This window comes from Bos taurus, chromosome 5 (genome assembly GCF_002263795.3).
Source record: "Bos taurus isolate L1 Dominette 01449 registration number 42190680 breed Hereford chromosome 5, ARS-UCD2.0, whole genome shotgun sequence".
Taxonomy (NCBI): Eukaryota; Metazoa; Chordata; class Mammalia; order Artiodactyla; family Bovidae; genus Bos; species Bos taurus.
Window position 1 is genome coordinate 60,645,983 of NC_037332.1, and position 20,967 is coordinate 60,666,949.

Genomic DNA, 20,967 nt, shown 5'->3' on the forward strand with positions numbered 1-20,967 from the left:
TTCATTGTACATTTCTAAATCAACACTATACTTTATACCTAAATTACATACAAGTTTCCATAATACCACATCACCTCAAAATAAACTGAACAGGAATGTTAGCCCACATAACTCAAAAGGTCAGACTTTGTCACATGGTGACAAATAATGACCTCACTAACATAAAGATATTGCTGTAAGGCTCAGCTAATCATTCACTCTTCCAACCACCTCCTAACTTCAACAGATGGGAAGTTAAAAAAGCATTTTAGGAAAAGAATCATGTAAAATACACATTTAGATATTTAGAAGGTCACATTCCTATGGCTATTAGAAAAATAAAACTTCCACTCCTTAAAAAAAAAAAAAATCACACATTTTTCAATTACCAAATAAATTATGTATTGTTTTATATGTTTTATATATGTTTATATGTTTTATATGTTTATATGTTTTTATATGAAGTACAAATTTCACAAAATCATCTACTTTTATCCATGATTCACTGAGAATGTTACCATACTTGGCACAAGATAAATATGAATTTGTTCTTGATGTTTAAAAAAAGGAAAACTGTGTAGGCAACTTTCTAGCCTCTCTCCAATAAACATCTGAACTAGATAACTGAATGTGTTATCTTGTCATTCCGTAACTTGTGATTCAATAATAGCTTCCTTTTTTTTTTAAACTAACACATCATTAAAGCTTTCGTAAGACAAATTCTACTGGATAGTGGCCAACTTTCCTCAGCAACAGTGGCATTAAAAATGCCAGCACTTTCCAATCTTCTGGTAGTTGTTCTTTGGGGAAGAAAGGGCTGTTTAGGGGGGAAAAAACACTCTTACAGAGTGGTCACTTAGTTTTAAAGGTAACAGAAAATACCCCCCAAAAGGATCATCCTAAGAATGAATCATGTATCAGTTGATCTCAAATTTTTAAAACTATCAGAAAAGCCTTCTTGCGATATTTGAGGGGGGAAAAAAAAAATCCTCTACACCACATTACTTGCTAAATGGAAAATTAGAAACTGCTCACATACCAATACTAAGAGGGAGGGAGCATAAACAACCAGTCAATTAACAAGCACACTTAATTTACTTTATAAGATCTATAGTAGATGCTAGGGTTAAGAGTTCAATCAAAACATTAAGAAGAAAATTTGCCCCTAACCCCCATAGCTACAATGCTGGTATTTTCCACAAGTTTTTCTCTCTAGCATTTTCTAGTCTACTAATTCTACTTATTTAGGAAATCTTTACATATTAGAAACAAGAAAAGTAAGGAACTAAATTAGATGAATATAACTGAAGAACAAAGATGGTAAAATGTACCTTTTTAAAAAGTAACCAAAAAAAGGTTACCTGTAAGGACACAGAAAAATATTGTAAAATGACAATTCCTAAGTATCTCCTTTAGGTGAAATTAAATGGATTCCAGTTAAGAATTCTAGATAGTAAGGGCCTAGATCCTCTCTTCTTTGCTTTGTTATTGCTTACTACCTGTACAGTCAGTCACAATCTCAAAAGCTAAGAGGTAACACATTCTATATTTAATTAACCACTGTGGTAAAATGTTAACTACATACAAGTTTGGCTCTGGTTAATGAAGGGTTTATAGCATGTCCACTTGGTGAAAGGGAATGTAAGCCTCACTCAAGTTCAAATCTTTTTTCCTTCATATAGACATTAAGGAGAGTGAGAAGTAGAATGTTGAGAAAACCAATCTTAGTTTTCGCTTGCAAGAAAGGAATTAACAAGAATGTGAGATATACATTAGAATATATATATATATATGTGCCTAGCACACAGTAGGCATTCAACAAATGTAAAGAAAGAAAGTGAAAGCAACTCAGTCCTGTCGGACTCTTTACAACCCCACAGACTGCAGTCTGCCAGACTCCTCCGTCCATGGAATTCTCCAGGCCAGAATACTTGAGTGGGTTGCTGTTCCCTTCTCCAGGGGATCTTCCCAACCCAGGGAATGAACCCAGACCTCCCGCATTGTAGGCGGGTTCTTTACCATCTGAGTTACCAGGAATTTAACTTTCTCCCAAATTATGAGCAGCAAATACATACACTATATATAAAATTGCTGGCTATACACCAATGACCTCCTTTCCTCAATCACAGTCAAAATGAGAGATTAAATAACTTTTATGGGGTAACGTCGGGGCAAGATGGTAAAATAACTTCTAAGAAAATATTCTTAATTTCAAATAATTACCCTGCAAACAGAACTGCCCACTAGGCAATTCTTATGTGAAGAGTATCATGACAGAGCAAATAGTTCTGTGAACAGTCTATATTTTTGTACATGTATAAGAACTGTTGAGTGAAAATTCATCACAGGGGCCAATAGGTCTTTCTCCTTTTAGGCATGAAAGGGTTTTGTGTACTGACCCCATTTCTTTATAGCCACATCTCCAGAGACCACATAACAATATCCTGGTTTTCTTTCTACCTCTCTGGCCACTCTCTCTCACTCACTCACACACATACACAGTACAGCCATTAAGCACTGAACTCTTTAGGCCTAAGTATATTTCTTCTTACTATATTGCAGACTCGTGTGTGACCCCACAGACTGTAGCCCACCAGGGTCCTCTGTCCATAGGATTCTCCAGGCAAGAATACTGGAGTGGGTTGCCATGCTCTTCTCCAGGGGATCTCCTCCACCCAGGGATCAAACCTGCGTCTCTTATGTCTCCTGCACTGGCAGGCAGTCTCATACATACAGTCTCATACACAAGCAACTACTTAGATGTCTCAGTAATGAAGTTAGGCTTCATTCCTCAGGAGGGAGAAAAAAAAAATGTCAAACTCTTCACCAAGAGAATGCACTGTCTTTGTAGACGGGCCTAAGGATTGGACTTTTTACAAACAGATTTTCAAACTTACTGTGGTTCTGAATGGGCACTGAGAACTGAAACCATCTGCACCCAGAGTTTACAGTCCACATTAACATCACATTCAGCTGTCTTCAACAACACACTTTACTATTCCAGGAAACTCTTGCCCAAGCAGATAAGAATTGCAAATAACTTCATTGTTCATTCCAGGAACTTCACCAAAACCCCCTATAAAACATCAGACTGTTCAACTTTTCAATAAATAGTAGCAAATGATTGTTTACTTTCCAAGATTCTGGGGAAAAAAAAAATCTCACCTCAAAATCCTTGCTTTACTCTATCAATCCTAAACTATAACATCATGACCTCTACTAATTCTAATCAAGCTCCTACACTGAAATACCTGCATTAAAGATTTCAAATCTTCAATAAATATTCCAACTTTGTTCTCCTTCCTAACTCTGCTATTCTTTTCACCCACACATACCCCTCTTGTCCCGGCAGATTCTACCAACTCAGGAAAGGTGGTGTCCTCCTTTACTATCACAAGCAACAAACTCACCAGGTTATTTTGGGTAGTATTTTCTAGGAACCAACATTCCACAGCAATACCAGATAGTTTCTCAAATGTCTGTTAAATTCAGTTCAGCAATGCTAGTTTCACAAGTACTATGAGGAAAATATGGATAGCTAAATAAAACGGTGTAAGAAATCAGCACTCTGTATTACGCAACACATGCTGACACTACTGGCCCCAGTTTCTTAAGGAGTTACACTAATTTCTAAATAAAATGAAATAAAGAGATTACTGACATCAAAGGGGCCATAAAACCAGTGAAGAGTTCTAAGGAAGATAGAAGATAAATCAGAGAGGTTTAATATCTAAATAGGAATCAAAGGAGAAATAGGAAGGGGTAAAAACTAAATATATGAATAATTCACAATGCTAATCATCTGGAAGAAAAAATACTGCTAAATATACAACAGTATAACAGTGAAAAGAAACTTTAAGAGTCTTTACTTCTGTAAAACTTTCAAACCATGATTCAGAATTAAGATACAATGAAATGCTTAATGTATTTTCTATAAAGTCGAAATTTCATATCCACCAAGAGTAAATGTATAAAGATTTCTTCTACTATAAATCATTTAAAGTACCAATAAGGCTACAGGCATGCTTACACAGGCATGAAAGAAAAGGTTAAGCATTTAAAATGACTCAATAATTGGGAGGAACTGAAGAATTCAAACTTTTAAGATCTAAGTGTAAAAAAGGAAATCACAAGTACTAGAAGAAAATGTGGATGAATTCCTTCACAACCTTGGAATGGTGAAGACTTTTCTAACTATATTTCAAAATTCAGAAACACTAAAAAACTACCATATAAAAAAGGAAAAATCTGCATGAAAAAAATCAGAGAATCTATACATAAACACTTACAACCCATATCACAAAAAGGGCTAATCTCCCCACAGGGAACTAGATTCCATATATATGGAATCTAGAAAGATGGTACTGATGAATTTATCTGAAAGGCATCAATGGAGAAACAAATACAGAGAACAGACTTATGGTCACTGTGAGAAGGAAGGAGAGGATGAGATGTATGGAGAGAATAACATGGAAACTTACATTACCATATGTAAAATAGCCAATGGGAATTCAATGTATGCCTCAGGGAATTCAAACAGGGGCTCTGTATCAACCTAGAGGGGTGGGATGGGGAGGGAAATGGGAGGGAGGTTCAAGAGGGAGGGGTATATGTATACCCATGGCTGATTCATGTTGATGTTTGACAGAAAACGAAATTCTGTAAAGCAATTATCCTTCAATTAAAAATTAATTTTTTTTAAAAGTGCTAATATCCCTATAGAGAACTCATGAAATTAACAAGAAAAAGGCCAACAACCAAACAGAATAAAGAACATGAATGTTAACAGAAAGGAAAAATAAGTTAAATGCCCACTAGACATATTAAAAAAATAATGTCATTCATGATGAGACAAACACCACAGTGTGAGTTACACCAGTTCATTAAAAAAGTTTTTAGATACATCTAACAGATTTACAGAAACACCTATCTGTATTGTTTAATAAATGTTTTATAATAGTTTTAGATTTACAGAAAAATTTCAAAGATAGTATGGAGTCTCCCTACACCAAACACTTAGCTTCTGCTATTAAGATCTTGTATTACCATGGTTTGTCACAATTAATGAACCCAAACTGATATAATTAACTGAAGTCTTTATTTAGATTTTATTAGTTTTTATCTAATGTTCTTTTGCTGTTCCAGGATCCCATGCAGTATACCACATTATAGTATAATCATCTTCTCAGGCTACTTTAGGCAGTGACAGTTTCTCAGACTTTCCCAGTTTGGGTGACCCTGACAGTTTTCAAGAGTAGTGTTCAGTTATTTTGTGGAATACCCCTCAATTGAGATTTGTTTGATGGTTTTCTCATGATTAGCCTGGGTTACAATTTGGGGGAGGAAGACCACAGAGGTGAAGTGCTATTCTCAACACACTATATTATTAATATAATTTATGACTGCTGAAGTTAACTCTCACGCTATTCAGGCTGCTATAACAGAATACTTTAGACTAGGTGGCTTATAAACCACAGAAATTTATTTTCTCACAGTTCTACAGGCTGGGAAGTCCAAGACCAAAGCTACTGCATACTCAGTATTTGGTGAGAGCCCACTTTCTAGCTCACAGACTGCTGTCTTCTTATTGTGTCTTCACAGAACAAGGGATATCCTTGATTTCTTACCACTAATTCCATTCATGAGGGCTCCACCCTCATGGCATAAGCATCCCCTAAGGGTCCCACCTCCAAATACCATTACACTGGGGATTAGGTTTCAACATGGGAATTTTAGGGAAATACTTGCTCTTAGACTATGTTGCTATTGTTATTGTTCAGTCACTAAGTTTTGCAAGTCTCACTGAAGTCTTTGCAACCCCATGGACTGCAGCACCCCAGGCTTCCCAGTCCTTCATTATGTCCCGGACTTTGCTCAACTCACGTCCATTGAGTTGGTGACGCCATCCAGCTATTTCATCCTCTGTTGCCCTTTTCTTCTGTTCTCAGTCTTTCTCAAGATCAGGGTCTTTCCAATGAGTCAGTTCTTCGCAACAGGTGGCCAAAGTATTCGAGCGTCAGCATCAATCCTTCCAAAGACTATTCAGGACTGATTTCCTTTAGGACTGACTGGTTTGATCTGCTTGCTGTCCAAGGGGCTCTCAAGAGTCTTCTCCAACACCACAGTTCAAAAGCATCAGTTCTTCAGTGCTCAGCCTTCTTTATGGTCCAACTCTCACATCTATACACGATTATTGGAAAAACTGTAGCTTTGACTATACGGACCCTTGTTGGCAAAGTGATATTTCTGCATTTTAATATGCCATCTAGCTTTGTCACAGCTTTCATTCCAAGGAGAAAGCGTCTTTCAAATTCATGGCTGCAGTCACCACCCACAGTTATTTTGGGAGTCCAAGAAAAGAAAATCTGCTGCTGTTTCCACTTTTCCCCCAATTACGTGTCATGAAGTAATGCGACTGGATGCCATGATGTTAGTTTGTTGAATGCTCTTGGATTATAAATTATCCATTTGCTTATGCAAATAGTATGCATATGTTATTCGTTTGGCGAAATAATAGCAGAAAATAGGAAACAACACAAAGATCCCTACAGGACTGAGTGACCATATATTCAATAGAAGTAAAACCACCATTAAAAATAAAGGAAGATCTTTATATATGAAAAAAGCCTCCAAACTAATATATATATTTATTTACATTTGCAAAAAAACACTTGAAAAATAAGCAGGATACTAAAAGAAATGTTTGCCTATAAAAGGCGTGTGAGGAAAAACAAGAAGAAAGCAAAAGAGGAAACAAAACTTTTGTGTGTCTCTATACATACTTCTAGGTTTATAATCACATTGGGTGCATGCTAAGTAAGACGCTTCAGTTGTTTCTGACTCTGTACCACCCTACAACTGCAGCCTGCCGGGCTCCTCTGTCCATGGGGATACTCCAGGCAAGAATACTAGAGTGGTGGTATTGTGGTGCCCTCCCCTCCAGGGGATCTTCCCAACGCAGGGATAGAAACCACATCTGTTACGTCTAACCTGCATTGGCAAGCAGGTTTTTTACCACAAGCACCACCTGGGAAGCCCCATAATCACATTACTTATTTCAAAAAAATTTAATTTTAATTTCTGCAAATAATTTTTAATGCCTACAACTATAAAAAAAAATTGAAGGGTTCAAATAGAAAGAAAGAATGAGGAAAGGAAAGAATCATTTCTGAAGAGTAAGTATATTATGAGATAAAATAGCTCCCGCTTAGGGACAATTATGTACCAAAAATTCATTGCAAGCTTTAATAAAAAAAAAAAAATGCTGAAATGTACTATACCTGCTGCTGCTGCTGCTAAGTGGCTTCAGTCGTGTCCGACTCTGTGCTACCCCACAGTCGGCAGCCCACCAGGCTCCCCCATCCGTGGGATTCTCCAGGCAAGAACACTGGAGTGGGTTGCCATTTCCTTCCCCACTATACCTGCTAAAATTACCCTATTCTCAAAACTTAACTGTATAGTAATAATTAGACAAATAATTTGACAAATAATTATAGTGCTGTAAAATAACCTTCGTTATTAGCACAAAGATAAAGTCTAAAGAACTACAAAATCATCTGTATAAGCACAATATTTGTGTTATTGACTTGTAAGCTGATACTTAAGGTTAATTAAAAGTATCTATTATTTCTACAAGCTATAATTTACTATTTTTTTCTATTTCCCCAAGAAAATGATGAAACCAATTTCTAACATACAGAAACATATTCTCATTGGAAGATAAAAATGGCAGGGGTCTGCAAATAAAAACCCACATCCAAGTGCTCCTAAGAGCCAGTAAAATAATTTTCATGTCTCTGAGGTGAACCAAACCAGAGAACAAGGACACAGGGAGCTCTTTTTAAAGTAGGAAAGCAATCCTCTAAGGCCTCCATCACAAAAAGCTGTCCATTCAACACTCAGAAGTAGCTCACTTGCAGCTGTTCACAAAACTTACCCAAAACTCACAGTAGAAAAGATTATATTATGCCTAAAAATGTTCCACTGGTGAATAAAATCCAAACTCCTTGCTGGTTTATCTCCCTCTCTGATCTCATCTTCTACCACTATTTCTCTATTCCTATTATACTACAAGTGGTTGATAGAGAATATATTCTTTTAAAAATAATGCTTAAAGTCTTTATTCATACCTCTTTTTCACCCACTTCTTTTATCTGAGAATGCTTCCCTTCTTTTCTGTATGTAGAGCTAATTATCTTTAGCATCTCCTCTGAGAAATCTACCTAATACCCTTGGCTAAAAGTCATTCCTTCATTCTCTTCAGGTTAACCAAGTCCACCTTTAGTGAGAGCATGAAATGGATAAAATCTATTCTAAGTTACGTAAGTTTTACTGAGATGCTCTTTACATGGCATAATCTGGACCAAGTAAATAGAAGTCTATTCTGATTCCTAATACAACTCTTATTAGATGTGTTGACCTATTTAGGGTTAAAATTTTATAGCAGAGAAGACCAGTTTTGCAAAAAAAAAAAAAAAAGGAGACAACTATATCTACTTTTTTTTTGGCCTGTCATTTACAAAAGTAGAATAAAAATATATATATAATATCAAAATTATTGGGAGAAAATATCCAGCATCTTGCCATACCAGGCAGGAAGATATAATATGGTGAAAAGTTAAAATAAGCTGGCATTAGTACAAGAATACATGGATCACCAAAACATAAGATCACCAAAATGAATTCTCTGACTTTAGAAAAGAAAAAAAGCTTTATGTGTAGTAATTTGATACAAAGAAAATATCACAAAATAACAACTCTAGTCAAAGCTATGATATTTCCAGTAGTCACGTATGGATATAAGAGTTGGACTATAAAGAAAGCTGAGCGTCAAAGAATAAATGCTTTTGAACTGTGGTGCTGGAGAAGACTCTTGAGAGTCCCTTGGACTGCAAGGAGATCCAACCAGTCCATCCTAAAGGAGATCAGTCCTGGGTGCTCATTGGAAGGACTAATGTTGAAGCTGAAACTCCAATACTTTGGCTACCTCATGCGAAGAGTTGACTCATTGGAAAAGACCCTGATGCTGGGAAAGATTGAGGGCAGGAGAAGATGACGACAGAGGATGAGATGGTTGAATGGCATCACCGACTCTATGGACATGAGATTGAGTAAAGTCTGGGAGTTGGCGATGGACAGGGAGGCCTGGTGTGCTGCAGCCCATGCGGTCGCAAAGAGTCGGACACGACTGAGCGACTGGACTGAACTGAACTGAACAGAACAACAACAAAGCTGTGAGGATTTAGGGAATGCTAATAGTCTCCTCCCTAGCAGCTTGAGGGGAGAATACAGAGGGAAGGAAAAAAACAACAAAAACCAACATCCTAGCAATCAAAGAAATTAAAATAAAATGGTTATCTTTCTATAAGCAAATTATCAGAAGCAAATATTTTAAATATTAGTATCACTGAAAATAGATGTGGTAGATTATCGGCAGCACTGGTACAACAGGCATTACCAGAAAGGTTCACAGGCTTCGATGTGGGAAGTCCATTTCTGTATATCTACGCATCCTAAGGAAATGTAAAATGGAGGTGGTGGGTCACATGCTGGAGTCTGTCCCTGCACAATTTAAAATAGTGAAAATTTTAAAGTGATAATTTAATAATTATCAACCACTATGAAATGTTTAAATTCTTTTGATTGATGATTAACCACTAAAAATTATAGCCATAAGAATTAGTATTACCATAAAAACTTACATTATAAAAAGGAACCTGGGCAAAAATATTTAACTCCAAATATGAAAAAAGACAAAGGGACTATTTGAAGATGATAACCACTGTAAGGAATTTAAAGTCTATTTTTTACATTATTTTATGTTCTTATACTTAAAAGATAATTTTCAAAACATGATAATTGAGACTATAAAGGCAGGAAACAGTAAGACACTGGAAAGAAACTAAAATTATTGAACAAGAGGGCATTAGACTGGGGTGGCTCCAATGCTTTGGTAGTCTACATAAGCAGACTAAAACCTAAGCCAGACTCAATACACTTGTATCTGAGAAAATTAAACTTTAGAACAACCAACCAACTAGGCTTTCCTAAATAAGGCAATCACTTAAGCTATAGCCAGTCAAGTTAATTTCCTTTCTTTGCTTCCATGTCTTCTCTATAAAAACCTCCACCCACCTCCTATTGGTGGAGCACTCCTAACCACTTGTGGCTTGGTACTGCCTGATTCAAATCAAGGTATGCTCAAATAAAGTTGAAAATTTTTAATGTGCCTCAATTTACTGGTTTTTGTTTGGCTGGTTTTTTTTTTGTTTTGGCTGCACTGTGTGGCAAGCAGGATCTTAGTTCCCCAACCAAGGATCAAAGCCATGCCTACTGCAGTGTACTCTTAACCACTGGACCATCATCAGGGAAGTCCCCTCAGTTTACCTTTTAACCAAACAAACTAAAAAGCAAGACAAAAACATTCACCAAAGTAAATAAAATAACTGGAACAGAAGTACATCAACCTAAGAAAACCTTCCCCCAAACACAATTAAACTAGGAAATATAAAATAGAATAAAAAGAAAAAAATAAGATGGAATGATGAAAATTTTTAATCACTTTGCCTTTACTTTAACTTATATATGAGTGGTTCCTCCCCTTGACACTATGCTAAATCCTAGAACAATGACTCTAAAATTCAAGAATTACTTGAAATATTCTTTAAAAACCCAAACCCAGAGTATCCCAATTCAGGTGCTCTAGAACAGAGCTTGAAATTTTACACACACACAGAGGCTTCTTGTTTTGTCATTTTTAATCAACAAGTGTGCTTCTGAAGTTCAGGTTAAGGCCACTGACCTACAAATAAGAGAATAAAAACACAGTAAACAGCAAAAATCTAAGCAGATTTTATGACGACGGAAAAATGCAAAACTAGTTTCTTTTTTTGATGGGTAAGTTATATTAGCTGTTATTCTATTTTGACTTCAGAAAATCTGAGTCACACATAAAACTCATTAAGAAGGAAAGCATATATATATTGTCTAGACCATTAAGATGTCAAATAAATGGTATAGCACAGAAAAACAGGGTGGTTACAAGAAAAATTTGGTTGGCCCTAAGGAAAAGCTTATCAATGTGCTCATCAGGAAGATTATGACAGTTTTATCCCTAACGGTCATTAGATAGGAAACAACAATGAATATCCCACTTTAGTCCACTAGCCTATGCTACTCCCCTCCTGCCAATACACATAAAGGGTGCAACATACACCCATCAGTAAACTTAACTCACTAACACACTGATTCTCAAATTCGGTGGAAGGCATATTAGAAAATCCACGGGGTATATCTATAGTTTAAAATGCCAGAGATGATTTTGACTCAATTGTCCTTGTGAATCACTTAGATATTCATCAACCTGAAGCAGTGGCTCTGCAAAGCAATTCTAGTACCATAACCAAGTTTTTCCCAGAGAAATAATAATAATGCAGAGTAATAAAAATAATTGCTAACTGAGTACTCACTAGGTGCAAGGTACTTTGCAGTCTTCTATACATACCATTGAATTTCTATAACCCTATAAAGTAGGGTCTGTCATTCCCAATTTTACAGAAGAAAATGACCCTGAAGAGTTTAAGTAGCTCAAGATCACATAGTTATTAGTTATTACTGAAGTAGTCTTTATGGGGAGGGGGGGAACTATCATCAATTCTAAACTTTACATAATAGAAATGAGTTGTAGAGTTTTTTTTACAAAATATTATAGCTAAAAGTTAAAATGTCAACCATTTTATAGCTTCCTGGAAAAACAGGGGTCAGAAGAAAACAAAAATGTAAATAATATCTGCAAAAGGAATGGCAAAAATCCATGTTCACAAACTTACAGGCAAAAATTACTGAAAAATATAATGCTAACTTCTGTTTCTGGAGTGATAAAATGTAGGTATATATCATCTTGAAAATTTAACTGATATAAACATTTTCAGTATTTTAAGGCTATATAATAAACTGAGGAATATGAAAAAGCATCAACTCTTACAAATTGTGAAAACTTGTTTTTTTTTAAATGTCACATCAAGATATTAAGCTATCTGATTTCTCAAATCTAGTTTTTATAACATACTGTATCAAAGATATAATTTAAAACTCAATTTTAAAAACCTCAATGAAATGTCTAATTTTAAAAGCTGACAATAAAGCAGTTTATTTAAGTACAGTAATTTCAATGAAAAGTGTGTATGTGTGTGTGTGTGTATATATATATATATATAAACTATAAGGTTAACAGGAATGACATTAAATGCGCTGTTCTGAGTGCAATTATGTATTTTAATGAATTTAAGCCTAGTACTCTACAGCTAAACAGTTGGATTTCATTAAGGATGAAATTTCATCCAAATCTTCTTGATATTAACCAATGTTTTTAGGCCTTTAAAAATAGCTATTTTATTCACATGGGCTTCCCAGGTGGTAGAGTGGTAAAGAATTCGCTTGCCAATGCAGGAGAATCAGAAGGCATGGGTTAAATCTTTGGTTTGCAAGATCCCCTGGAGGAGGAAATGGCAACTCACTCCAATATTCTTGCCTGGAAAACCCCATGGACAGAGTTTGGCGGGCTACAGTCCATGGGGTGGCAAAGAATAGGACACAACTGACCGTGCACACACACATACTGTATTTACATATAGATACTGTATTTACATATAGATATTGTAATTGATAGATCTTATTTGTCTAAAAGAAAAATCTTTGAAGATTACACCTCTTTTCTTTTCATTTGCGTATATCTCACATGTAATTTAAAAGGCCCAATAATACCAAGTTACTGCCCCTCCAAATTGGCCTAGTAACTGCTTCCAGATTACTCTCATAAAAACACAGCATACACGAAACACAGGCTCTTTATTTTCTACTGTATCAAAATTACTTGACTATTTCTAAGCCATAACTAATCTGACTCTAATTTACTAATTCAATGTTTTTTCTAATTCTATCACTTCATTCAATTAAGCAATACATAATATGGGGGAAATACCAAAATTTAAAAAGCATGGTCCCTCTGGTGCACAAAGCAGTCAAAAGGGTAAAGACTTGTAAATAATTAATTACAACACAATGTAGTAAGTTCCATGCTATGCTATGCTAAGTCACTTCAGTCGTGTCCGACTCTGTGCGACCGACCCCATAGACGGCAGCCCACCAGGCTCCCCCGTCCCTGGGATTCTCCAGGAAAGAACACTGGAGTGGGTTGCCATTTCCTTCTCCAATGCATGAAAGTGAAAAGGGAAAGTGAAGTCGCTCAGTCGTGTCCGACTCTTAGCGACCCCATGGATTGCAGCCTAACAGGCTCCTCCATCCATGGGATTTTCCAAGCAAGAGTACTGGAGTGGGGTGCCATTGCCTTCTCCGATTAAGTTCCATACAGGGTGCTAAGTCGCTTCAGTTGTGTCCAACCCTTTGAGACCCTGTGGACTGCAGCCTGCCAGGCTCCTCTGTCTTTGGGGATTCTCCAGGCAAGAATACTGGAGTGGGTAGCCATGCTCTTCTTCAGGGGATCTTCCCGATCCAGGGACTGAACCTCTGCTCTTACATCCTCTATTGACAAGAGGGTTCTTTACCACTAGCACCACCAGGGAGGCCCCATGGAGTCCTATGCTGCTGCTGCTAAGTTGCTTCAGTCGTGTCCGACTCTGTGGGACCCCATAGATGGCGGCCCACCAGGCTCCGCCATCCCTAGGATTCTCCAAGCAAGAATACTGGAGTGGGTTGCCATTTCCTTCTCCAATGCATTAAAGTGAAAAGTGAAAGTGAAGTCGCTTAGTCGTGTCCGACTCTTAGCGACCCCACGGACTGTACCCTACCAGGCTCCTGCGTCCATGGGATTCTCCAGACAAGAGTACTGGAGTTGGTTGCCATTGCCTTCTCCATTGAGTCCTATAGTAGACATAAATGCTATAGCAGGATCACAGTAACTCTGCCAGAATGAATCAAAGACAACTTCGAGGAAGTAACACTGTCCTCAAAAAAGAGAATTTCTCTCCAAGCACTGTAATATCTATGTGCCAGTTTCCTCATCTTTGTATCCTAGCATTGACCACAGTGGTAGTACGGGGTAGACATGTACTTCAGACATGGATGAACAGATGAATGGATAGATTTCATTAAGGATGAACTTTATCACAATAAAATTTGGTAGATGCTCAAATAAGGTGAACTAATTTTACACTTCAAGAAAATTATACACAACTTTCGATTATCCCAATGTCATGGATCTATAAATCTATCTCCTTACATATAGTGTTCAATATCATATGTTACGGCAGAACATAACATTATTTATAGTAGGCATCCCACCTATTAGATTTACTGATAGACATCTACTGATTTTCCAAGTTGGCCAAAAGAGAGGAAAACAGGCTAGGAAAGGTAAGCTGCATCTCAGATATATTTAATATATTTTTCTGGTCCTTAAAATCTCTCTCTTCAGGTCAAATATTTTGCAGATATCAAACTGACTGCCACTAAAAAATCTGGGAGAGAAACAATGACAAAGAATTCACGAAGGACAGTAAAAATTCTTGAATTAATTTTGTAAGTATCTCACAGAAATATTTTTTTGAAAGTCTAACAGGTCCTCTCCCCACCAGTTCAAAGAAATTGCCAACACTGTAAGCTGAATGCTAGTAAATTATACTAGGTTTTCTATTGTAGGCTGATTTTACTTCATAGATACTATATAAAGCACATTTTAAGATACCATCAATCTACTGTTTATCTTCATCATTTCAAATGCTAAGTGTCATAATTCGTTTACAAAATGCATTTAAAATATTTTCCATTTAAAAGATTAAGCAGAAACTACACATTCAAAATTCAAAGAACTGTTTTTCCTTCACCTATGTGAAAGGGGACAACTTTTAAAATAGATAAAATACTCTAAAGAATATTTTATAAGCTGGATTTAACATGTCTTTTTTCTATAATACAGCAATATATTCATTACAATTACACATCATGGAAGTATAAAAGCCATATAAATGTCATATCATGATGCTCTAATTTTTATTAAGACTACAGAACAGTAATAAAGATTCAAAATGTAATGCCCTATAAATATTCAGTATTGTTAGACAATAACAAAATATCAGGGCAAAAACTGTGTTCATAGAAAATTTTCTTATATTAAGTAACATTATTATCTTCACTTTTGAATGTCTATCTCAGTAGCCATTGTTCACAATATTGCAGTGTTTTAGTTAGCACTATTTCACCAACAGAGGAGAAAAATACTGCTGAAAATAAGGGAAAAAACAAAGGCAATGACAGAGTAAATTTTCCATGCCATCTCTTTTCACCATAATCATAGGACTAAACCGGTAAATGAAAACTAAATATATCAACACTTAGATACTTTTAAATGTTCTTAGTCAACACAGCTATTTTGTGCTCCAAAAAAAAAATTAATTTTTTTATTGGTAAAACCAATGACTTATTAGAACAAGATTGCTGGTGTACAAAGCTACCACTACCACACTGAATCGCTATCATACACTGAATTAATTATTCTAATTTCATCTTTCCTTACTATGTATCTTTTTGCCTTTTCATTACTATGTATTGCTTCTTTTTTCTTCAGGTAATCAGACTCATTTGGCAAGCTGCACTATTTCAAATATCTAACACTAAAAGTGATTTTAATGGACCTGAATCCAAAGATGAGAATACATTACACATTTTATAGAAGCTCCTTTTAATAACAGGCAAATCAGAATATTAACAAGACAATTTTTTTAAACAAGAATTTAATTCTCCATATATTTTTTTTACTGACTGTAAAGGTCAGGTGAAAATTTGAAAGATACAGAAATGTATTTTTATTCATCTGTAAGTCCCACTACCCAGATCTCTGATGACTTTTTGGTAGATTTCCTTCTAGTGAGGATAAAACTTCAAGTAACTAATTTGACACTAATAATTATGTAGAGGGGGAAAATCAGTGTATCCTCAATACAGCCTTTTGATAAATATATAAAACATTGATTATTAATGATATGACCTGTTAATTTCACAAAGAATTTAGGGAGTCTTTCAATTCAGACTGATCCCTAAACTGAAGTCCCTTTCACAATTTTTATAGTGTCAACATTTTAATGGCTATAAGCAGCAAGATGAGACTATTCTTAAAATGATTATCAACAGTGATGTCAAACACATTTCAACATGTTTTTATTTTTGCTGTTAAAAAAAATCAATAATATATTTGCACAGTCATTTTAAAAGTTTAAATTCAAAGACAAAATTCTTTGAAGCCCAATATTCAAAACCATTGGTTTTCCTGGCCCATAAGATAATTTACCAGATAAAAGGTTACCGCTTCTACATCTGGAAATCTCTTCCATTAAAAAAAAAAAATTCCTTAAATATAGCCACATTTTTTCTTTTGTTCCAACCCATTGTTTATGGAAGTATGCAGATATTAGGAATACAAAGACTGAAATAACTTCATTAACAAAGCAACATCAACATTTAATAAATAAACCAACTACTTAATCTTATAAAAGAACAGAACAAAACCAATTAAATGCTAGCAAGTCCTTTTCTTACAGTATGGTTGAACCTGATTTCTACCTTCTAGAAGGCCCTCCTTTACTCAGGACATCAAAGATCTTAAAATTCCCATTCATTTTCTTCTAATGGTCAATACGCCTAAAACATAGTAATTTAAATTTGTTACTCTGACCTTCTTACGTAAGAGCCTTTTAAAAGAAATCCTTCAACAAAGACTCGAGAAAGAACCAGCAAAGTTTGAGTAAACAATTGTCTAAGTCAAGCATTTCCTGATAAGTGACAGAAGATCTAGTGGCTGCCAGGGATATACTTGCTGACCCTAGGAACAGTCAAAACTCAAAACAAAATTTGCCACTTCTGTATCTAAAACGTTAATTTGGCTAATAAGTAAAATGTGATAATCCATGACCAGCGACGTGTCTCTGGTGGACACATTATAGAGGAGGAGCGCCATGGATTTCAGCTACATGCTTTTGCCATTTTTGCAGAAGAAAAGCTAATTGTTAACGGCCATGTGACATTATAAGATCCCAGAAAGGAAAGGGTGGGAGGAAGAAAGAGGAGTTCAAGGCAGTTCAGGGTCAGAACAAGCTCAGACATCCTGTCATTAGCAAACGTTCCCCAGGCTGAAGGCATAATGCTGCTTACCCGAAAAGGAGTGGGTGAGAAGGGAAGAACGAGGGGAAAACCGCAGGAGAGTCAGTGTGGCACGGAGGGGGTGATGGGAGGGAGCAGATCTGTAGCTCTCCAGCCGAGTTGGGGAGCAAAAACCGTCGGGCACAAAAACCCTGAGAAAAGCAACTGCGACGCAGACGACAGTACTTGGCAGCCCCTTCATCTCCCACTCCCCATCGGTTACTGGGGTTTCCCACCTTCCCTCCACCTCTGCTCTGGCCAACACTCAGGGGTGTGACCCGCCAGCGGGAGGCTGCCCCGAGCTTTGTCTCAGCCGGCTCCCCACGCGAGGGCTCCTCCTCCCGCTCCCCACCCGCGCACACCTCCGGCGTCTCCAAGGAGCTGGAAACGCGGCAGCCGCCGCCTCTTCGCCCACCTCCCGCGGACCCGCGCCCCTTCCTTCCCCTCGGGGCTGCGCCGCCCGCTCCCGCAGCTCCACCCCCGCCGAGGGGACCTTTGTGTCTCGGGAGACTTTCTGCCTCTTCCCCTCCTCGGCCTCGCGGGGAGACCGGCCTGCCCCCGGAGACCAAAACGGCAGCAAACACGGACGCGGCGGCGGCTGAAGGCGCCTCCCGCGAAGGAGCCAGAGCGTCAGACACCCACACCCCACCCCACGCCAGGGGAAATGCCCGGGGTCCGCGCTGGACCCCAGGGGCAACAAGCACCAGCGAGCCCCCTGCGCCGCGCCGCCCTCTCTCAACTTCCCGACCGGGCCTGAGCCTCCCACGCCCCTACCCAGCCGCTCGCCCCGGCCCCCAGTCTCAAGCACCCTGCGGCCCCACTCCGCCCGGGGTCGGCGGGCCAGGACGGAAAGCCCCGCGCCGCCGCCGGCCGCCAACTCACCAGCAAGTGCGGGGGCTGCGTCCCGAGAGCAGGCGAGGCGAGGGAGGCGCAGAGGCAAAGCGGCTCCGCCGACGCCCGCGGCGACCGGATGCAGGTCCGGGTCCCAGCCGCTGGCCGACCCGAGGCGCCTCCGACGCGCAGGCCTCCGCCGCCGCAGCCGCCTTCCAGCTCTCGCCGAAGAGTCCGAGCCTCCGGGAGGGGCTGCGGGTCGCTCACGCGTTGCCAAGCCCCCCGGACAACATGGCTCCCGGGCCGCCGAGTCGCGCAGGCGGCCCACTAATCCCCTTGGAGGAGCCGGGGTGGGAGCGAGGCGGGCAGGGAGGCGCCGACGCCCGGCTGAGGCGGCCGGGCCGGACACGGGTTCTTCTTCTCTGGGGCCGCCGGACGGTGCCGAGCCGACGAGACGCTCGCCGCTGCGTGTGCGTCGCTTTCTCACTCGGCGGCTGCGGGTTGACGCCTCCGCCTGTTTCCCAGGGGAGAGCGAGCGCGAGAGAAAAAAAGACTTTTATTGAAACGCTCCAACCAGCAGCAGCAGAGAAAGGCGACCGGCTGCGGGAGCTTCCCCCACCAGTTTCCCGGTGGCCGCGGCGGGGGCGGGGCCTAGAAGGCGGGGCGGGGTATCCCCGGGAAACCCCCCACCCCGAGGTGGGGGCCCTCCGTCTCAAGTGCACCGCTTTTGGGGTGGCGAGAGGGCGGTGGGAAAGGTGATGAGACCCCACGAGGGTGAAGGTTAGGCAGTGCCTGTCCACGGCGACTGGAGAAGAAATCTCACTGGTTCAGCCCCTTCATCTTTCAACATCCCCCCACCAACACAAAAACTGTGGCTTAAATTATCCAAGTAATTATGTAATTTAGATACCATTGCCACAGTTCTCTACTCGTTCTCTAGAAAGCTGATGTCAAAGGACCCGCACTTGAGCTTGATTGCTGCAACTTTTCTCCTTTATTGTGGGCGGCTGGGTGAATACGAGAGCAGCAATCACTCACACAGGCAGCATTTATTCAGTTAAACTACAATCTCCTTTATATTATGTTTTTGACAATATACTAGGTCTTTAAAGGACTGAGAGTCTCACTGGCATGAAAGATACGCCATAAGCAGTTATAATAAAAACCTGAGCTTTATGAGAAGGGAAATAGAAGGTGCTGTGAGAACAGAAAGGAACTTCTGTTGCTGAGCTGGTTAGGTTTTGTTTTCTTGGAGGAGGGGGGCCGGAGAGAGGTTGGCCCAGTTTCTGTAAATGTTTTTACTTTCTTCTCTCCCAGAGGCTAAAAGCTAGTTCAGGAATGAACAGCAGAGTGAAAGTGAAGACAAACTGAAGTAATACTGACCCACTTTTTTCATTTAAAAAGGATAAAAGCATAAAGTAAACACAAAAATATAACCCCCTAGAGGGAGATCTTGAGAGGACTGAAAAGAGAATGGAAACCGGATGTAGACAACCTAAACAAGAAAAAAAAAAAAAAAAAATTAAAACCACATAAAAGGCCCAGTGAAGTGAGATATAAATATTTTTCCATTGTAATACCCAGAAATAGACTTACTAAAATTTTAATGTAATTTCAAATCACATTATGTCCTAAGGACTTCTGACAGTTATATTTCGGATTCCTGGGTGAATCTTTTCTCCCTAAAAATAATGTCTGCCTATTTCTCTTATTTTGTTGGACCAAACTGAATGTATCTACTGTAATATTCAACAATCATACATTTCAATCAAACCACTCCCATACATCTAAAATTACCAGAATCCGTAAGTTAGCGGCATTTGTGCTCTACACATATTTAACACTTGCTTATCATACAAGAACACAAATATACAACAAGCTCTTTTTTAGAACAAGTGGGCTTAAAAAAAAACAACTGTAATTGACGCTTTTTAAATTTGTCCAAGTCAAAGAACTTTGTAATATGGCAAGAAGTAGCATGATTCAGAGATCTTTTAAGGTTGGAAAGACAGAAAAGTTTGGTATTTTTATAAGACCTACTTATATACCAAATATTTATCACATACTTGCCTTATTTAAAAAAAATAATTGTACATCTTTTTTTGGACCCTTAGTGATGTTAGAAATCATAATAAAAGTTTACAAAATAACATTCTGAGTTACACATCAATAATTCCCCTTCTATCATTATATTGGAATTACTTCATTGTAAATCAAAAGATTATTTTAATTGCCCCATCTAAAGCTGGTGAAAAGTACCTTTTCCTCTTCCTATATCTTTTATTACAATAAGGATTTCATAATTAGAGCTTAGTTAATGATCGTATCCATCTATTTGTTCTTTCCATCAGAAAAATTTACTGATTACTCCTGATGTGCCAGGCACTGTTCTAGGCAGTGAAAATATAGAAGTGAACAAGACCAAAAAGATATAGCCATTATGGAACTGTTTGTTAGTGGTAGAAACAAGCAATAAATATGTAATCACTTAAGAAATTCATAACTCATATCATGAGAAATCTAATGAAATAGTAATGCAAAGGAAATTGATAGAACAGGAAAAGTGGTGAGGTGAGGAAGTCTTGATTATCAACAAAGGCTGAAAGCCATGCGTTCTTTCTTTGTATCAACTTAGTAAATTATTTAATCTAGAAAATATCATATAAAAAACAAATGTAGTATTTACATACAATGGAATATTATTCAGCCACTAAAAAGAGGGAAATGATGCTACATATGGATGAAACCAGAGAACTTTACCCTAAGTGAAATAAGCCAATCACAGAAGCACAAATGCTTCATGATTCCATTTATATGAATTATGATAGTCAAATTCAGAAGCAGGAAATAGGAGAAGCCAGGAGCTAGAGGGTGCAGGAAATGGAGAATGCTACTCAGTGGGTATAAAGTTTCAATTATGTAAGATGAAAAAGTTCTAGAGATCTGCTGTACAACTTTGTGCCTATGGTTAACAACACTGTATTGTGCCCTTAAGAATTTAAGAGGGTA

At 38.4% G+C, this 20,967-nt stretch overlaps 1 protein-coding gene across 2 annotated transcripts in view; it reads right to left on the reverse strand.

The window, feature by feature from the left end:
- CDK17 (cyclin dependent kinase 17) overlaps window positions 1-18,461 on the reverse strand; it is a 138,841-nt gene extending 120,380 nt beyond the window's left edge. For both annotated transcript variants that reach the window (XM_059886962.1, XM_024992505.2), the window contains exon 1: window positions 18,010-18,461. The gene's annotated coding sequence lies outside the window, so the exon portion shown is untranslated. The remainder of the gene's footprint in view (window positions 1-18,009) is intronic.
- Window positions 18,462-20,967: the final 2,506 nt, after the last annotated feature.